The 21,593-nt window shown below is 31.4% G+C and overlaps 1 protein-coding gene and 1 pseudogene across 1 annotated transcript in view; both read right to left on the bottom strand.

The window, feature by feature from the left end:
* LOC139523083 (uncharacterized) overlaps window positions 1-21,593 on the bottom strand; it is a 98,064-nt gene that overhangs the window by 70,203 nt on the left and 6,268 nt on the right. The gene's annotated exons all lie outside the window — the stretch shown is intronic.
* LOC139522579 (uncharacterized) lies at window positions 15,239-18,455 on the bottom strand (annotated as a pseudogene).

Raw genomic sequence — 21,593 nt, forward strand, 5'->3', positions numbered from 1 at the left:
TTTGATGAAAACCGTGAAGAAAAACTGACAATTGGAAGGTACTTTAATCTTCGATTGATGAGTGTTGAAAATAGATTTGCAAGGGATACATCCTACATATTTTTCAGTCAATATTTAACAGAACTCAACAGTGTGATTTCAAATGTACAGATATCTCTCAGAAAAGAATGCCCTTTTTCTAAAGAGGGAAATAAAATTACTGGAGAAATGCTGTGCAATAAGGAAACCTTGAAAGAGTTGTTTAAAAAAGATGAAGCTATTAAATATTTAAAACCTATTAGAGGAACTCCCCCATACTGGCAAAGCTCACAGAAAGATATATTTGCAATGATCAGACAGTTAGGTGTGCCAACATTCTTCTGTTCTTTTTCTTCAGCAGACTTCAGATGGTCTGAAATTGTTAATACAATTTTAAAACAACAGGGTGACATAAGAAATACTGAAAATATGACATGGGATGAAAAATGTAAAGTTCTTTGTAGCAATCCTGTTACAGCAGCAAGAATGTTTAATAATAGATTCAATACATTTCTAAAGGATGTTATCATGTCAGAAGCTGAACCAATCGGGAAAATAATTGACTATTTTTACAGAGTTGAATTCCAACAAAGAGGTTCTCCTCACACCCATTGTTTGTTTTGGGTAGAAAATGCTCCAAAATATGGTGAAGATAACAATGAAGAAGTTATGAGTTTTATTGACAAGTATGTTACATGCGAGATACCAGATGAAAAGGTAGATAAAGAATTACATGACATTGTTATGGCAGTACACCAACACAGCAAAAATCATTCAAAAACCTGTAAGAAAAAAGGAACAGTATGTCGTTTTAATTTCCCAAGACCTCCTTCAACTAAAACATTCATCTCTGAACCAAGTAAACCAGATAAGGATACTAAAAAAGACGAAAAAGTAGCAAAAGAAATATTGTCTGGATTGTGGAAAGTTATAAAAGAGCATGAAAATGAAAACTTAGATGTATCTGAAATTTTCAATAAGTCAGGTCTTACTCAAGAAAGCTTTGAAAAGTATTTTCGTTTCATCACCAATCGAAACACAGTAGTTCTTAAACGTGAGCCAAATGAAATTTACACCAATCAGTATAATCCACATCTTTTAAGGGCTTGGAATGCAAACATGGACATACAGTATATTTTGGATGCATTTTCCTGCGTTGTATACATTATAAGTTACATAAGTAAATCTGAGCGAGAGCTAGGATTACTCCTCCAACAAACCAAAAATGAAGCTGAAGAAAGAAATTTAAATGCACAACAGACTTTGAAAAAAATTGGAACTTCATACCTTCATCATAGAGAGGTTAGTGCACAAGAAGCTGTTTTTAGAGTTACTGGATTAAGACTAAGAGAATGTTCTAGAAAAGTAGAATTTATACCTGTTGGTGAAAACCCATGTAGAATGAGCATTCCTCTGAAAGACCTTGAGAAACAACAAAGTTATAAATCTTCCAACAGGAAAAGGAGTAATAGTGACAGTGAAGATGAAAATGATGATGAAAATAAAATTTGGATGAACAATATAGTTGATAGGTATAAAGGTAGACCACACATTGATTTGTTTATCAAAATGTGCCTTGCAAGTTTTGGTTCAGAATACAGTGTGTTACGAGAGTCACAGTTACCCCAGAAAATTAATGAAGAAACAACCTTCAAACTTGATGGCAACCTTGGACATATTAGAAAGCGCACAAGAACCTCACCTGCAGTTATCAAATATCCACGTTTCTCACAAGAAACTTCTCCTGAGAAATACTTCCAAAGCATATTGCAACTATTTTTACCATACAGACATGATGAACAGTTAAAACCTCCACTATTTAATACATATGAAAATTTCTTCACTTGTGGTAGAGTTAAGTTTACAGGGGATAATATTTTGACTTCTGTAAAGGAAGTTGTTATCAAAAACATGGCAGATTTTGTGAAAACTGGTCAAGAGTTAGAGGATGCAGAAAATCAATTGCATGAAACAGATCCAAAAGAAGATGCATGGTGTGAATTATGTCCAGAATCAGAACTGAACAGAAGAGAATGTATTGATGAAGGGAAAGTAACAAGTGTGATTGAAGAAGATTTGTCAGAAGCAACAATACCAGATTTGAATAATGCAAAAAGCTCATCATCTGTTGGAACTAATCTGCTGTCAGTTTCCCTCACAAAAAATGAAATTATTCCAAGACTCAGAAGTTTGAATGTGAAGCAGAGACGAATTCTCTATAAAGTGAGAGATTGGTGCATTCAGAAAGCAAATGGAAAAATACCAAAGCCTTTACATGTATTCATAACAGGAGGAGCTGGAACGGGTAAAAGTCACTTGATCAAGTGTATACAATATGAAGCAACTCGAATATTAGCACAAACTTCAGAGAATCCAGATGATCTAACAGTATTGTTAACAGCTCCAACTGGTACAGCTGCATTTAATATCCATGGATTGACGATTCACAGTGCTCTTGGAATTTTCAAATCACTGTCAGCTGATCATGCAACTCTAAGTGAAGACAAAATAAATTCACTCAGAACAAAGTTAGAAAATTTGCAAATCCTGATCATCGATGAAATTTCAATGGTCAACAAGAAATTGTTGTTTTTCATTCACGAGCGACTTAGACAAGTGAAAAAAAGACCAGATAATTGTTTATTTGGAGGTGTTTCAATAATTGCTGTTGGCGATTTTTATCAGCTGCCACCAGTAAGAACAAAAAGGGTAGACAAATTATATGTAAACGACCCCTCTAATCCCTCAAATCATCTTTGGAATGGTTTATTTGAAATTGCTGAGTTGGATGAAATTATGCGTCAACGCGAGGATAGCTTGTTTGCAGAACTTTTAAACAGGTTACGTGTTAAACAAAAAAATGAAAATTTGACTTCTTTTGATATGGAAACTTTAATCAGATGTTTAGGTGATGGACACGATGAAGCCTTGCACATATACTCTACAAATGCAGAGGTTGATACTTTTAACAAGCAGATGATATTGAAGTTATGTACAGAACCAAAACTAATTGAAGCAGAAGACTATGAAAAAAACAAAACATCAGGAAAATTGACCCTGAAAAAAGTCCATTGTACAAAGTCAGATGTCTGTCTTCCAATATCTATTCTTTTAGCTGAGGGAGCAAGAGTAATGCTTATCAAGAATGAGGACACATCAGATGGTTTAGTAAATGGAGTAATGGGAACAGTAATTTCTATAAAAGACTACTCAGTTAATTCACTCCCAAGTGCCATATTTGTTTTCTTTGACAATGAAAGAGTTGGAAAAAATGCAAAGTTGCAAAAAATCATCTGTGGAAAACGCTGTGTTGGTTTAAAGCCTTCAAGTGAAGACATTCCTTTAAGCACCTGTGTACGTAAACAGTTCCCATTGAAACTAGCCTGGGCTTGCACTATTCATAAAGTTCAAGGATTGACAGTTGAAGAATGTGTTGTTGATTTAAATAAATGTTTCACTTATGGTCAAGCATACGTTGCCCTTAGCAGGGTTACCTCAAAATCAGGTCTTCATATTAAAAGCATAGAAACTGAAAAACTTGACAAGAAAATTTTCTGTGATCCTGATATTGTAAAGGGTGTTGCAGAAATGACTAGATTTTTACCTGAAGTTGAGGATGAAAGAGAGGAACAGAAAGATATTGTCCAGATAATGTATCACAATATTCAAGGTTTGCAGGCTCATGCAGAAGATCTTAAACAAAATCCAGACGTTATAGGTGTCGATTTCATTTGTCTTACTGAAACCTGGGCTAATCAGGAATTTGCTTGCTTTGAAATGATTGGATATGATGGTTTTCATTTGCCGCGATCTCAAGCTTTTGAAAATGACAACTCTTACTATTCATCTTTAAAGGAAATGCAGCATGGTGGTGTGTGTGTATTTTATAAGCATTCATCAGAAACTGAACTATGCAACTTGGCCTCAAACTTGGAATGTATAATTTTCAAGATAAAAACTGAAAATATTTTAGTTGCTACGATCTACAGAACTCAGAAGTATAATGTCGGAAAATTTTTGGAGAACTTGGAGACATTAATCTGTAAGATGCAAGAATTATCAGAAAAAATTGTAATTATTGGTGATTTTAATCAAGATATTTTAAAAGGATGTTATACAGTATTAAATTTCATGCAATCAAAAGGTTTCAACCAGCTTGTCAATAGTCCAACAACAGAGGGTGGTACACTAATTGATCATGTGTATGTCAGAGGATGTCCTGATATATCAGTTGCAATAATGCCTACATATTACAGCTACCATGAGGCACTTAGAATAGTACTTAAAAGTTGAAGACCCAACAAAGATTTGTACATGAAAATGTTAAAAGAAAAACAGTTTGTTTTAATTTCGATTTCAAACATTTAAAAAAAATATTTTAATTTTGATTTCAAACACAGAAAAAAATATAAAAATAATGCCTCCTAAAGTCCAACCCTTCGTCCCCGTCGTAGGAGGCGGATATCAGCACTAACGCATAATTTAGTGCTGATAACAAACAGGGCCCTGGCAGTGAACAATGTTTGGTCTTGCTGAATATGCATGAAATATTTGCAACAGCAGGTTTAGCAGACAACACTCAGTGTAGGTGTTCTATTTATTAATTTAATGCTTGTTTCATAATGCTGTGTTTTAGTCTCTCCTTTTCAATCAATGACTCAAATTTGAGGATTCAAAAATTGTGGCTCATTCAATAATGATATTAAGCATCAGCAAATAATTTTTTTAAAATGGAAAAAAGTTTTAATGAATGTCATATTTTTTTTCAGAATAAAAATCAACATTTCCAAGACAGTTTTTCTTAGCAGTAAGAAGAGAGATTTAAATCTCAATTGTTTTAGCTCTTGTGCATTGTTTTATATATAAAATTGCAAATGCCATGAGATGAAATAGTTGATAATGATCAGTCAGCAAAGAATAAAAATGTGAATCAGGTGTTTTTAGAGAATTGTTAGTTGTGACAGGTTTTTTTTAATTTGAGCTGAAAAGGTACGTAGACATTTTATGGGATTTTTGCCCCTTTTATATCTAGTATTAGCTGTATGGTTATATAACTCATTAACAATATATAGTAGAGACTTAGTCTTTTGATTTGAGGCCCGTTTTTCATGACCTTGAAATTGTGGTCAAGGTTTAAGTTTGATTTGTCGTTACCTTTGCTTTAACTTTAAATTTCTGCATGATAAAGCTATGGAACTTTGTGCTTTAAGTTGTAAGCCATATAATTTTGAAAAAAACTACTGGAAATAAATTTGGTAAACAGGAAGTGGCTACTTTTTCTACCTTAATGCAAAAGTATATATTTTGAAATTCGGAATACACAAAGCTATCATCTAGCACTGAAAATTACATTTCCAAATGAGGTTTGCTTCTTTCAACATTTAAATATATGTTATTGGGTTGAAAGACCTACAATTGTTCTCTGAACAATTGGTTTTTAATTATTATTTTTTTTTTTTCTTCCGCCTAATTTGTTTCCTTTGCTGTTTTTTTGTTTCGCAAGATGTCGCTTAGATTTTTGGAATATGATATCGAACAGTTTATACGCTTTTGAAACCAACTCGTTTTAACCGAATACTTTCCCAAATAAGAGTTATCTCCCCGAACACTGTTTTTCTTGTTATCTCTAAGGCTTCGCAACCGTATAAGAAAATGACAAATTTATTTTTCCAAATTGCTCGTTATATCCTTAGGATGTTCTGTTTTATTTTGACCGAAGCCGTATATAGATTCCATATGACAGTTATCCCCCCTTTTATGTTTGATATAAGAATTTGCATTTCTAACTGGTAAACCATAAGTGATAGAGACCCAGGGTCTTTTGATTTAAGATCCTTGGTCCAAAAAAATGAAAATTAGGTCAAGGTCAAAGGTCAAGGTCAAATTCTAAAATTTGATTTTGGCTTATTTTCACTTATTTTCATTAACCTTATAAGATATCGACAAATTATTTTTACTAAATTGTTAGTTGCGACATGTCGTAACTTATGAATTTTGGTTGCTAGGGTGCGTATACATCAAACGGGAGTTTTCGCCCCTGTTATATTTAGAATTATGCGTAAAGTGATATTACTCATGAACCATACATATCAAGGAACTAGTGTCTTTTGATTCGAGATGTTTAGTCTATGACCTTGAAATTGAGGTCAAGGTCAAAGGTTAATTGGACGTTCTAGATTTTGACCTTTGCTTTAAATTCATATTTATACATCATAAAGCCATAGGAACTGACATTTTCAACTGAATTTTAATATTTTCATATCAAAATAGATCTTTATTAGTTGAAAGACCTTCAATTGTTCTTTGAACAATTGGTTTTTAATTTTGTTTAGTTTACGTGTGAGTTACACTTTTACAACACCAAGTTTAGGTCAATGAGAACACGGCCTTAGTTTAAGGGACAACGGTACTATTTATTCTGCCAAAGGCGACAATACTAACATTTTCTAAATTTACCAGTTTTTATAATAAAAACATGGATAAAACAGTTATGTGTGGTGTTAATACTTTATTTACTCTTTTTTAAAAATTGAAGCCAAATAGTATCATGACCAATTTCCAACGGAGCTTGTTTATGTTATCCATGCTCGACGTCATTTTACACCAAATTTATGAAATTTTGGAAGCCTCTTCGAATAATTCTCTAGAAAATATTTCAATAGGTTTTAAAATTTATATTGCAAATTTACACACTGCAGTTATTCATAGATAAATAAAAAAATATATTGTACCCTTACATCCAATCACAGCCCTCCTAAGTTGACTTCCTTCACCTGTCTTAGGTACACAAAAGGCCAACCTAATGTTGGGAAAATGAAATAATACCATTTTCCCTATACTGTGACAAAAAGCTACAAAGAATTCTTATGACACCATCAATGCAATACTGGGTTATTGTGGAAACCTTGAATATAATAAATACTTGTATGTCCCCATTACTTAAAGAAACATGGATCATTTATGTCCCCACCCCTACATGCTGATTTACCTCTTTCTCTACTTCTTTCAGATAAGGCTTAATAAACAACCTGTATCCAACTATATCTTATCTTATTTAAAAAGAATAATAAACAGTTATATTTGAACAGATAAAAATGACAGTTCCATTTAATTTGTGTTCATTTTATCCAAAATTTACAACATAAGCACAAATTTAAGATTTGTCATACTAATCTCTATTCCATGCTTTAGTATATGCCATATTGTGGTTCAAAATTTCAGAGCTGGTTATAAAATCCGTTATTCTGTCTTGAGATGATAAAAACAAGGATATTAGACACTTAAAGCAAAATACTCAGCTGTAAAGTTGCCTTTGTTGCCTGTATTAATCTATGAAAAAAGCTGAATTATGTCCCTTGGGAGTATTAAATCCCAACAGAAGTCCTTTCAAACAGTACAAAATGACAAATTATATATGCCTGATATAATAAAAGATATAAACTACAATATGAAGCACTATTGAAATATTTGCTGCATGAATTGCCAACAATATGAGCAATTCTTTACACAGAAGAGTATAAATTCTATCTAAATTTAGCCTCAAGTGTTTTTTTTTCTTTGATGAACAGTTTTATCAGTGAAAATGCTTCTAGTATGACCAAATACTGCCTTACTATATAAACAGTACAAACTTAACCAGACAATATCCAATTTTAATAGATTGTGTCAAGAGAAATACCCAATTGATACATTTAGGGAATTACACAGCAAAAAAGGCAAATATTTCAGTTTAAAATATTTGTCGCGACTTGAATTCTGGGTTTTCCAATTGAATTAATCATTGCGAAAGGTGAAAACAAATACAAAAGAACAATAGTTTGGTGCAGTGTATACAATATAGATAATATTGAAACCCTAAAATAAAGTTTTATATCAGTACCCATCAATTTAACTTAATATAATGACTCAGCTTTTTTCTCAACACAATACTGTTCTGAGATAAAAATTTCTATTCTTTGTGATAAAAATCAAATGTTATTATCAAATGTTTCAAAATTGTATAATATAACTGAAGTCTGATTGATTTTGATTTCCCTTGCTATCTTGAGTAAAGGGAAAACGGTACTATTTATTCTGCCATAGGCGACAATACTAACATTTTCTAAATTTACCAGTTTTTATAATAAAAACATGGATAAAACAGTTATGTGTGGTGTTAGTACTTTATTACTCTATTTTAGAAATTGAAGCCAAATAGTATCATGACCAATTTCCAACGGAGCTTGTTTATGTTATCCATGCTCACCGTCACAATACACCAAATTTATGAAATTTTGGAAGCCTCTTCGAATAATTCTCTAGAAAATATTTCAATAGGTTTTAAAATTTATATTGCAAATTTACACACTGCAGTTATTCATAGATAAATAAAAAAATATATTGTACCCTTACATCCAATCACAGCCCTCCTAAGTTGACTTCCTTCACCTGTCTTAGGTATACAAAAGGCCAACCTAATGTTGGGAAAATGAAATAGTACCATTTTCCCTATACTGTGACAAAAAGCTATAAAGAATTTTTATGACACCATCAATGCAATACTGGGTTATTGTGGAAACCTTGAATATAATAAGGTTCAGATAAGGCTTAATAAACAACCTGTATCCAACTATATCTTATCTTATTTAAAAAGAATAATAAACAGTTCTATTTGAACAGATAAAAATGACAGTTCCATTTAATTTGTGTTCATTTTATCCAAAATTTACAACATAAAAAGTAAAAACACAAAAATACTGAACTCCGAGGAAAATTCAAAAAAGGGAAAATCAAAAATCAAAAGGCAAAATCAAAAGTCCAAACACATCAAACGAATGGATAACAACTGTCATATTCCTGACTTGGTACAGGCATTTTCTAATGTAGAAAATGGTGGATTGAACCTGGTTTTATAGCTAGCTAAACCTCTCACTTGTATGACAGTCGCATCAAATTCCATTACATTGTCAACGATGCATGAACAAAACAAACATACTCAAGAGTAAAAATGTCAAAAATAGGGGTACAACAGTCAATATTGTGTTATCATCTTAATATCACTACATAAACAACAAATGTAACAAAGTAGCACAAAAAGGCATACATCAAATTTAACATTCTCATTTTGCTTTTCTTATACGGCTGAATTTATCTATGTAAAGTCTACCCATAAATGAAAGAAGGTTTTCATTACTGGTGTAAAATTGCGCGTTTGAAATTCGCACAGGTAGACATAAAAATAATTTTGTCGTATGACGGCATACATAAATGCAGACTCACGTAAAGTAGATATAACAAAAAACAGACTTACAGTAAAAATAATAAATAAAATAATGGTGTGGTTCAAAGTATGACGGGACACATAAGTACAGTTTCACGTCAAATACGGCTGGATTTATCTATGTAAAGTCTACCCATAAATGATAGAAGGTTTTCATTACTGGTGTAAAATTGCGCGTTTGAAATTCGCACAGGTAGACATAAAAATAATTTTGTCGTATGACGGCATACATAAATGCAGACTCACGTAAAGTAGATATAACAAAAACCAGATTTAACAGTAAAAGTAATAATAATAAATAAAATAATGGTGTGGTTCAAAGTATGACGGGATACATAAATACAGTTTCACGTCAAATGTATATCATAAAAAACAGACTAAACAGAAAAAGTAGTCTTATTGAATAAAAGAGTTTAGTCATTCATAGTATGTCAAGATCCTTAAGTAAAAGTAATATCAATAAATGAAATAATTTTGCCGTTCAAAGTATGTGGTTTTACGTAACCACAGAGTCACTTCAAATGAATATCTAAAAAAGACATATAAAAGAATACTATAATACGTAATTAAGATGATAACAAACGTCAGTACGCAAAATCTATACTTCAAGACCATCTTGTATTATTTGTGAAGTTGATACGGAATATTTATCAACAAGTTATGGGTATCTTCCGATGAACTTTTTTAGAAAAAGGACGAGACGTTCTTTGACATACCCCTGGTTCATCAATTTTCTGCTCAGACACTGGTGACGTTTTACAAAGTCTGAATAGGAGCTGCAAGCTCTTGAATACCTAATAAGTTGGGAAATGTATATTCCATATGCAGGTGAAGTTGGTATATTACTACTAAGGTGGGGGAAATTGATAATTTCAAAATTAAAATCGTCTCGTTTGTCATAGATTCTGGTACTGAGATGACTGTGTATGTCAAATTCGAGGTATAAGTCTAAAAATGAGGCAGAGGAAGCCGTGTCTGTGGTCTCTTTAATTTCTAGTTCTGGTGGGTATATTAATGGAATCCAATCAGAAAAGTTCGGATTGTTAATGGAAAGAACATCATCAATATATCTGAAAGTGAAATTAAATAACCTGGCTTCTTTGATCTTCTTGTTTTTGACAAGTGTCTGAAGGAACTCCGATTCATATGAAAATAAGAAGAGGTCGGCAAGGAGAGGCGCACAGTTCGTTCCCATAGGAATGCCGACAATTTGTTGAAAAAGTCTACCTCCAAATTCAACAAATATGTTGTCAATAAGAAACTCCAGCATACTGATCACTTGTTCCTCTGTGTAGTATGTTTTACCCTTTTGTTCCTTATTAACAAAATATGCCTTATGGTATCCCAAAGTGATAAATTTATAGCGAATGCTACCATTTTTATGATGAAAAGCATTGTGAATTCTTTCTTTTAGACGGGTTTTCAATTTCACATGGGGAATGGTTGTATACAAGGTTGAAAAATCAAAAGTTTTAATAGAACTAATTTCAGAAAAAGACCGAGATTTAAAATTATCCAGAAGTTCTTTAGAGTTTTTCAGAATCCACATATGGTTAATACCACAACGTGAGTAAACAGTTTCACAGTATATCTGAAGACCCTCTTTAACTGCGGACAGAATTTTAGTCAATCTAATGGACAATTCTTTAGTAGAACAAGCAGATGAGCCGGCAATGTACCGTTGTTTGTACGGAATTTTGTGAAGTTTAGGTATCCAATACAAACAAGGTAAGTCCTCCGATTTGTTGTTCAATGCAATGTTCATAGAAGCCATGAAGGACTTATGATTCGCCAAAATCTCATCCTTGTCAAATGATATGTTTTTGTATGTGGGATTACCTGAGTGTTCATTTATTCCTAATTCTTTTATAAGACACTCGTAGTAATACGATTTACATACAAAGACAATATTATTTGAAGCTTTGTCCGCAGGAACAACAACATACTTATCTTGAAGAGATGATAGACATTTCACAGCCTCTTTGTCACTGAAAATGGACTTAGGTCGATCATTCACACAGTTTTTCAACTTATGAATGCGACGTTTTATCAGAGACCTGATTGTTTTGACCCATTCTGACAAAGTGTCCAGTTGCACTTCTTCTCGCTTAGCCCATGCTCTGGCGTAGTTCTCAATGGAATCCATAATTATTTTGAAGTTATGGTTCCAATTAATGTGTTGGGGTTCTCTAAACTTAGGACCACGAGAAATCACCTTTCGGAGATTTTCATGTTGAATTATGTTTAGATCCCCAGTAATAACATGGCCAGAGGGGCTGTAATTGTAAGGCGAGTTGGAACAGTCACATGTCAGAGGTTTATTTAGGTATTGTTCTAAATCAAGGTCCTGTAATGCTTGTTTATAGTTAAATATTTTGGGTGCAATGGTTTTGGTGTAACTGTAGGATACAATAGGAACAGACTGATTTTGAAAATAAATAGGAATTTTAGATGTTACCTCCTTGTGATGTAGAACGTTGCTGATGTTGATTGCATCAATTCCTCTATTGTTAAAGTGAACAGGAAGGAATTTCCTCTTTTCCTCATGTAAAGGTTCCGATCTTACTGGTTTAAAGAGACGGAAAAGAGCTACATCACAAATAATACTGACAAGTCTGTATATTGGAGAAAATGTATTAGTACCTCCTTTGTCAAGTGCATAATCTCTCAAACATTTTAGAAAATTAACCGGCAGTGAAAAAAGAATAGTTCTAATGTAATGTAACCCTAACGGATGATGCAGATGAGAAAGAAGGTCATCAAAGCTTCCAGAGGCCGATCTCGATTTGGAAGACTTTTTTTACATTAGGCCGATGGTAACGTTTTTGTCCATGACTACGTTGGTTTCGTAAGGTAGTATTAAACAAACTCATTACATTAACATCACTGCAGGCTGGACTTGACAAATTTCCTACTCCTTTGACATTATCATTGCAACCATATGGCATTGCAGTACCTAGTTCCCTTATCCAGAAATTTTCTCTATCTTTTCGGAAAGGAGTACTAAGTACTGGACTATTTGTGTGGTGATAAATTTTCTCGATGATGCGTACTTAAGCACAAATTTAAGATTTGTCATACTAATCTCTATTCCATGCTTTAGTATATACCATATTGTGGTTCAAAATTTCAGAGCTGGTTATAAAATCCGTTATTCTGTCTTGAGATGATAAAAACAAGGATATTAGACACTTAAAGCAAAATACTCAGCTGTAAAGTTGCCTTTGTTGCCTGTATTAATCTATGAAAAAAGCTGAATTATGTCCCTTGGGAGTATTAAATTCCAACAGAAGTCCTTTCAAACAGTACAAAATGACAAATTATATATGCCTGATATAATAAAAGATATAAACTACAATATGAAGCACTATTGAAATATTTGCTGCATGAATTGCCAACAATATGAGCAATTCTTTACACAGAAGAGTATAAATTCTATCTAAATTTAGCCTCAAGTGTTTTTTTTTCTTTGATGAACAGTTTTATCAGTGAAAATGCTTCTAGTATGACCAAATACTGCCTTACTATATAAACAGTACAAACTTAACCAGACAATATCCAATTTTAATAGATTGTGTCAAGAGAAATACCCAATTGATACATTTAGGGAATTACACAGCAAAACAAGGCAAATATTTCAGTTTAAAATATTTGTCGCGACTTGAATTCTGGGTTTTCCAATTGAATTAATCATTGCGAAAGGTGAAAACAAATACAAAAGAACAATAGTTTGGTGCAGTGTATACAATATAGATAATATTGAAACCCTAAAATAAAGTTTTATATCAGTACCCATCAATTTGACTTAATATAATGACTCAGCTTTTTTCTCAACACAATACTGTTCTGAGATAAAAATTTCTATTCTTTGTGATAAAAATCAAATGTTATTATCAAATGTTTCAAAATTGTATAATATAACTGAAGTCTGATTGATTTTGATTTCCCTTGCTATCTTGAGTAAAGGGAAAACGGTACTATTTATTCTGCCATAGGCGACAATACTAACATTTTCTAAATTTACCAGTTTTTATAATAAAAACATGGATAAAACAGTTATGTGTGGTGTTAGTACTTTATTACTCTATTTTAGAAATTGAAGCCAAATAGTATCATGACCAATTTCCAACGGAGCTTGTTTATGTTATCCATGCTCACCGTCACAATACACCAAATTTATGAAATTTTGGAAGCCTCTTCGAATAATTCTCTAGAAAATATTTCAATAGGTTTTAAAATTTATATTGCAAATTTACACACTGCAGTTATTCATAGATAAATAAAAAAATATATTGTACCCTTACATCCAATCACAGCCCTCCTAAGTTGACTTCCTTCACCTGTCTTGGGTACACAAAAGGCCAACCTAATGCTGGGAAAATGAAATAGTACCGTTTTCCCTTAATTACATTGTGTGGTTGTATGGGAATAGTATACAAGTCACGCTAGCACGGTTTCATTTCACTGCCAATAATGTTAGTTTAAATAAGTTAGGAACTCAAATAAACTATTTTATAAATATATATAACATAGTAATAGTGTTAGGTACTATTTCAACCCTGATTATACCACTTATCCATATTCTAATTGCTTCTTATGGTAATTTTAGCAAGTAATCCATGCATTAACAGCTATGCTGTTTATGTTCAAATAAAGCGACAGCCATTACATAGCAATATACTTTTTTATTTGGATATGGGGTGTCAAATCTTGATTGAATAATAAAGGCAACAGTAGTATACCGCAGTTCGAAATTCATAAATCGATCGAGAAAAAAAAACCAAATCCGGTTACACTGATTTCCCGGAATTTTTATAGTAAAAATAAAACAACTGACTATTCAAGAGAAATTTCAACAAGGGTTCTAAAATTATATTAATTCCTTAAGCTTTTTTTTATTTGATACCAAAGTTACAAATACGTATGTCTTTGTGATAAAGTTACGGTTATGCCAACGGACTTATTTTGTTTGAAATATGTACTTTAAGTTGTATATTCTTTGTGGCCGTTCTTGAATAAGTGCGTCTGAACGTATATCAGATCCAAACTTAAACTTGCTTCTATTGTCTTCTTTCCTTTATGTCATTGTATCACCAGCCTAGTAGTCAGCACTTCTGTGTTGACATGGATTGTCATTGATATGGTTATAATTTGTTCACAAAACTTTGACATTTTGAAATACTAAGGTTTTCTACCTCAGGAATATATTACATTAGCTGTATTTGGGGAAACCTTTAGGAAGTGTTGGTACTAATGCTCTTCAAATTCGTTCTTTATTTGGCCTTTGTAACTTTTTTGACTCCAGCGTCACTGATGAGTATATTGTAGATGAAACGTGAGTCTGTCCCAAATACAAAATTTTATTCCAGGTTTTTTTGTTGAGTTTATTTATGATCTATTTCTTACATTGAAAGCATATATAGCTTTTGTCCAAACACTTTTTAAAAATCAAAATGAATTGGTAGTACCTTAATTTGTATTATCAAAAGAATACTGAATATGAATAAAGAGATAAAACGATATCCAATCATTAATAATTAGACAGGACCAACAGCTTAACCAAACAAGGTGTTTAAAATATCCGTTTATGTAAAGCTCTTGCTGCTCATTTGTATTTTGAACAAACACTAGCATAAACATTTCCTGATATCTATGACGTCACAGTGACATTCCTATTTACTCTTTGCCATTAAAGAGACAAGATTATACTGACCTTTTCGTCTATCATTTTAATTAAGTATGAAAGGCTCGAATTTGTTCTAGCTATCAAGAATAAAAATCAAACTTCAAGATTGTTTTTGGACTTCTGCAAATATTAACAAATAATGTATAGAACATTTTTTGTTTGTAAATCAATCATCCCCATCGATATATGGCTACACAAAAACAGTTGAGGAACATCACATAAAGCTTTATTTATCCAACATTCAAATCATTATTGATGTCGTTATTGCTTGTGTGCTACTTAAGATAGCCTTTATTTCCCATAATTATATCGTCCCCAGGGACCGTTATTCCAGCCTTTATTCCAGCCATAATTTCCGTGATATCCAGTATATCCGTTATAACCATGGTAACCACCGTTGTATGGTCCTGGTGTATTATATCCTGGATAATAATCCTGAAACATTGAGAAAAAAAAACCCAAAAAAGTTTAAATCAATTATGATAACAGATAATCTTAGCCGTATTTGACACAACTTTTAAGAATTTTGGGTCACAATTGCTCTTCAAATTTGTACTTGTTTGTCTTTCTAACTATTTTGATCATAGCTTACTGATAAGTCTTATGTAGACGAAATGCGCGTCTGCCGTTTAAGTTTATCATCCATTTACCTTTGATAACTATGATATAGAAATATAAAGCAATTCAAAACTGCATTACATCAATCTATGATTCTTTTTCGTCTATAGCTGTGATATATATAAAATCTATATATAATTGTTGATGACATTTCAGCAACTGTAATTCTGAAATATTGAATACAGAATAACAATTTATTCTCCCATGTATTTCACCAGATGGGTTTCCGTTTACTTATCACGCGTGACGCTATATAAACAAATTAATGTTTATAGACATTAAATTGTAAAACAGGGAACTTGTCAAATACCTCAAAATAAACATTTGAATATATTTTGCAGTTATGTATTAGATGTATTACGTCCTGGTGTCTATGATGAGTTTATTTAGATTGTATTCATACCCCAAATGTATAATGCAAACATAATATATTAATATATCATCCTTCCCAAAAAAAAAACATGATCAACACGCACTATTTGTGATTAACAAAGTAAGAATGTTCTTTTGTGATGAAAAAAAAAAATTACTTTGGAATTTGTTGCATTGTAAACGTGGTAAAGTTGTAATTTACTTTTCAATACCTAAAACTGGTAGATTGATTACGATGTAACGCCCTATAAAGGAGAATCAAAAGATACAAAAATTGACTATTCCAGCTCGAAAGCCGAACTGATAACACTGGGTAAAAAACGAAAAACGACTAAAACGATACGACAATGCCTAAGTAAAAGAGAAAGCTGGAAACAGAGCAACACGAAGCTGACAAAAACCAAAGGTGATTCCGGGTGCTCCTGAAGAGTGAGGTGACACAACTGCAAATATAAAACTCTCTGCGTTGCTCATGTAAGTATATAATGTCATTCGTTGGTGAAATTCGAGGGAAATAGGGAGGGCTGTGATTACTAAACTGCATCTGTTGTATTGATTATTTCAATTTCGATTGGATAGAAGCTTACACCATACAATATAGTCACCAAATTTAGAATTATCTTATAAATAAGAAAATAACGATACGGTCTTTATAATTGTGAACTATAAATATGTTTTATCAGAAATACTAAATCTCCTTGAAACTAAATATTAGTGAAAAAAACACGATGACGTAAAAATGTACTAGATTAAATGAATGACGTAAGAAATACTCATTAATCGATGACGAGGATTCGGATCCGGAATTGGGACTTTAACACACAAAGTTATTTTTTTTAAACATTCACAAAAGAGCTGAATATGAAAATTGAAGAAATATGACTGCCAATTCATACATCATACACCGAAGAACAAAGATTTGAACGACTTATAGTCACTGCAAAGCTAGTTTTATACAGGAATATTTATTTCAATTCGAAATTAAAAAAAACCCAAATATTAGTAGCCATCATACTTGAAAATATTTCGACATTATATTACTGTAAAGAATTCTTAAGGGTGTACATAGGTGAGGTTTTGGACACCTGTGTGTTTTCCCATACGTTCAAGGTGAAATATTTTGCCCCATTACACCTATTTATCTTTTAACATAAGACTTAATAGCTCATAAAAGGTAATTTGACAAAATCTAAGCAGATTCTTAATTCCCCTTCTTTTGATTTGAGACCAAAATAGTACCGATGCAAAAATATAAGTTAAAACTCCGAGTCAGTCTTTTCTCGTCATATTTTATAAATCAAATATCTCGAAAAGAAGCTCCATTAACTATCAATATTTTTAGCTTATTTTTATCCTTAACTAATAGTCTTCCAGCTTCTGTAAAGTTTATTATAGAACACAATATTGAAAACTACATAATTGATATGACTTCTAAAAACTATTCAATTGCATATCATCGTATGAAACTGTTTTTATTGGTTTGTTACTTTTTCACGTGTCTCAACGTCTTAAATGATAATTAGTTATGAAATTTAAATCTTTTAAAAAACTTCAGATATTTTCATACTTACATAACCTGCATCTGAAGAAAAAAAAACACATTATAAATTATGATTTTATTCTTTATTTAAGATATGAAAAATATGTGTTATCAATATCTTTGAAATAAAATAGATTTGAAAAAATAGGTAAATATAAATTATAGCGTCAGTATATCTAAGATCCTCTAACATAAGATTTTGTAATGTGTCAGAAAAATTCGAATAGGAATATTATATATCAGAATTTTATAAATATAAGTAGAGGACAATAGGAGAGCTATAATATATAAAACAAATTTCAACGAGTATCAAATAAAAGAAACATAGTAAGGTTAAAATTCTTAATTTTAGATACAAATTATAACTTTCTTACTTTTTTTTATTTGTTGTAGTTATAATTTTCTACAACGTGGTACGAAAAGATCGAGTTTACCTGATACAACTGGTAGAGCATTAATTTGAAAATGACGAAGCCTTTTACACAGAAAATATATTCTTATGTATAGCTTATTTGCTTATCAAAAACAGTCCAACATTTTATATATTTCAAAAGTTACATTCTACGTTTGACAATATAAGTTGAAAACAACACGTCATGAATTTTCTGCGTTCGAAGCGAAACATTTGAAGATATATTAAACCAAAAAGAATCTTAATACTAGCCATATGTGACACATGGCACTAGCAGGAGTTGTGAGTTGTAATATCTAAGGTGACAATTATCAACAAAATAGAATATTTAGAAATAATGAATCACTTGAATTAAGCAAAGCCTTACTTACCACTCTGCACAGCAAATAATCCAATTAGAACTAAAGCCACCATAACTGTGAAACTGGATGTGTTCATTGCTTCTAAATCTAACCGTTTGCAAGGATACGATGATTGCTGAGAAATACTTTTATTCTGGCTGAATATTGTCTGCACTTTATATATATTTTGCAATCAACTCACTGCAAATCAAGAGGAAAAAACAATCACACACATGAGCATATTACATTCAGATTAAAAATGTAAATGTATTACATAATCCATTTCCCTTGTAATGTTAGATGAAAGAATGAAAATAAAAATTTTCAAAAGTACGATAACATCTTAAACAAATATTTCTGTGTTTCATTAAAAGAACGAAAAAAATCTTTTAACTGGTTTTGTTATGAGTGACGACACTAATTTTCTATTCAAAACCAAGGCAATGTTATAACTTTGCTGCAATACCCTTTCAGGTTTTTAAAATAAATCCAAAAAGAAATCGGGATACTTAGATGTCTTCAACAGATTTTGGTTAGTGGATAAACTGTATTTGTTGAAACCCTAGACTTTTACAATATTATATATATTTTATTTGTACGTTTCATTAGACTAGAAAATAATTTTAACTATTATCTCTTTTTTGCTCATATTAAGCTTGTTTTACTGATTTTTTGTTCACTTTTCAGTTTCTTTACATCGTCAGTAGTATTTAGTCAACATAAAAGGATTAAAAGCAACGTCCTTGTGTGACTATAACACCTATAAGACAAAAACGCAAAAATGGTACAAATGATTATTTTAGCACTCCAATGAGGATTCTTTCACAGCAAGAACTCCTATAAATCATCGCCGGACGAATTTGATATACATGAAAAGTAGGTAGCTTGCAACAATTTTGAAGATTTCTGCTCTTTAGATTTTACTATTTTATAGCAGTTTTGGAAATAATAAAAAAAAAATCGTTTGAACGTTTTGTTCTTTTTTTCATTTCATGTCGGCCATGTTCATATTAGTTAGCGGACTTGTTTATTTTGACAAATTGTTGAATTCAGATTTATTAGAGTTGACTGTAACTTAGTTTTGATATATAATTGGCCTAGTAGTTTAAGATATATAAAAGATATTTGTAAAAGTCAACGCATGACGACGTCGGACGATGACGAACAACGCTTGCTAACAGACGATGGAACAAAAGTGATAAATGAACCTCACTTGAATTGTGGTCAATTGAGCTAATTAATTAAATTAGTTACACGGCTAATCAGGTACTTTTGACGAATTCGAAAATCTGTCTTTGTAAATGATTATGACTATTCTTATACTAAATATTATATAAAAATCATTGAATTGGATTTCCTGGGTAAGTACGATGTCACATAACGTCAAATAAACAAAAACTGATAATATGTCAACGATCATGTTAGAAACCGTTCAAGTGACGAAAGAAGTAGACAAAACAAACCTTTGAAATTCTTCCTTTGCCGAGGATATCTCTTGTAGAGGGCCTTACATACGAAAAATGTTAGACACAAAAAATGAAAAAAGATTTTTGACATAAGTGTTTTGACAATCTGTTTCAATATTTTCAACTGAATTGTTTGTTGGGTGTTATAACCAATTTTATTTGCTAATTGAAAATTAAGCGGAATAAAATAATTTAAGACAGCAGAGAAGATAATTCTGTTTTAATTGGTTATTACTAACCGACTTAAATAAAAGAGTGAGCTATTAATACTGTAAATGTATGATGTCTCTAATCTGGTCAAAGGGTCAGAGTGTCCTACTTAATTAAACGATAAATTGTTGAAATTAGATAACATGTTTTCACGTGCAGAGAAATTTCACTTATGACCAATGAATGATTGGATATTATCTTTCTTATTGTTCAATGATCTTGCGGGTCAGTGCGAGTTCACGTGTAGGTGCATTGTGGTCACCTCCTTTTATCATCAGCATTTGATGTGTTAACTTGTGATTCTTATCAAACAATTTGTTCAAAATTATATGTGATTTTGTTTTTTGTTTTATGGATAATTTTGGACTGGAGTGATTTCATTTTAGCTATTTCAGGTAAAATCGAACTATACTTTTATTTTTAAGCTATTCTATGCTTACATTTTGAACAAACGTACAGTTCATTTTTTTAACCATTCGGATAGAACTCACGATTTAGATTTATGCCATACATGAGCAGTTGGTCAAATTCATTTCTTTGTCAAAGAGATAGTGGGTCAAATTGATTTTCATGTGGGTGACGACAGTGTGCGTTTGCGATCAAAATGTAATTATTTAACATTTATCTGATGATTAGCCTGATGCTGTAATTTTTACAAGTTACTGCATCCTTTACAGCATCATTGTGTTTGCAGAACGTATATCCGCCTTGTGTATTTGTAAGATACATGATTTCGTTTAAATTTAACTACAATTAAAAATTGGATTATTGCATAACGATAATAATACCATACATAATAGAATGCAAAGTTATACACTTATAATTTATATGATGTTATTAACGGTTCCATACATTTTAAGTACTCTTATATGAAAGAGCAAGACAGTTTCAGTTTTAATGCTAAGCTAAGTTATTGTGTTACAAACCCATTTGCCTTATATTACAGACTAGGGGAATAGTTCTGGTAGCATGGATGGAGGCGATTACATACGGACACATAAAATCACATCAGCTTCCATTTCTACATTTTAATCAGACCAAGATTGACGCCACAAACATAAATACAAAATACTGGCAAACGGGGAACAACTCTCTCTTACAAACAGAAACATAATCTGACCCTACATACTGATATATAACACTTACTTGTTTGGGTAAGGTTGACGATATTTCAATTGGTGCAGTGAGCTTGACTGCTTGTACTTATGACCTCTGTGTATGTGCTTTTTCAATTACGTTTTATGCAGAGTTCATTGTTTTATGCTAAGTTAATAAGATATCTCTATGAATTAATAAGATATCTCTAAAAGTTTATAAGATATCTCTATTAGTTTATAAGATATCTCTATAAGTTAATAAGATATCTCTATTAATTAATAAGATATCTTATACAGTATATAAGATATCTTACATCTCTATAAAGATATCTTTTAAATACATACTTTATAAGATATCTTATCAATTAATAGAGATATCTTATAAATTAATAGAGATATCTTATTAATTAATAGAGATATCTTATAAACTAATAGAGATATCTTATTAACTTATGGAGATATCTTATTAAGTAAATAAGATATCTCTATTATTAACTATATAAAAAATATCTTTAATAGTTAATAAGATATCATATAAATTAATAGAGATATCTTATATTTTAATAAGATATCT

This window comes from Mytilus edulis, chromosome 5 (assembly GCF_963676685.1).
Source record: "Mytilus edulis chromosome 5, xbMytEdul2.2, whole genome shotgun sequence".
NCBI classification, from domain to species: domain Eukaryota; kingdom Metazoa; phylum Mollusca; class Bivalvia; order Mytilida; family Mytilidae; genus Mytilus; species Mytilus edulis.